Below are 228 nucleotides of genomic sequence, written 5' to 3'. Positions count from 1 at the left end.
TGGAGCTAAGACCACCAGGAAGTCATCAGTTCCAGGGTAGAAGAAACCTTAGACATCACCTAGTCTGAAATCTTCATTTCATAGCTGAGGAAACCTAGGTCAAGAGTGGGTACTCGGGGCTTCCCTGGTGGCGCAGTGACTGAGAGTCCCCCTGCCGATGCAGGGGACGCGGGTTCGTGCCGCGGTCCGGCTGGGCCCGTGAGCCATGGCCGCTGAGCCTGCGCGTCC

The sequence above is a fragment of the Lipotes vexillifer genome, unplaced genomic scaffold, assembly GCF_000442215.2.
Source record: "Lipotes vexillifer unplaced genomic scaffold, Lipotes_vexillifer_v1.1 scaffold349, whole genome shotgun sequence".
NCBI lineage: Eukaryota > Metazoa > Chordata > Mammalia > Artiodactyla > Lipotidae > Lipotes > Lipotes vexillifer.
The sequence above is the reverse complement of the archived record's forward strand: the minus strand, read 5'-3'. Positions refer to the sequence as shown.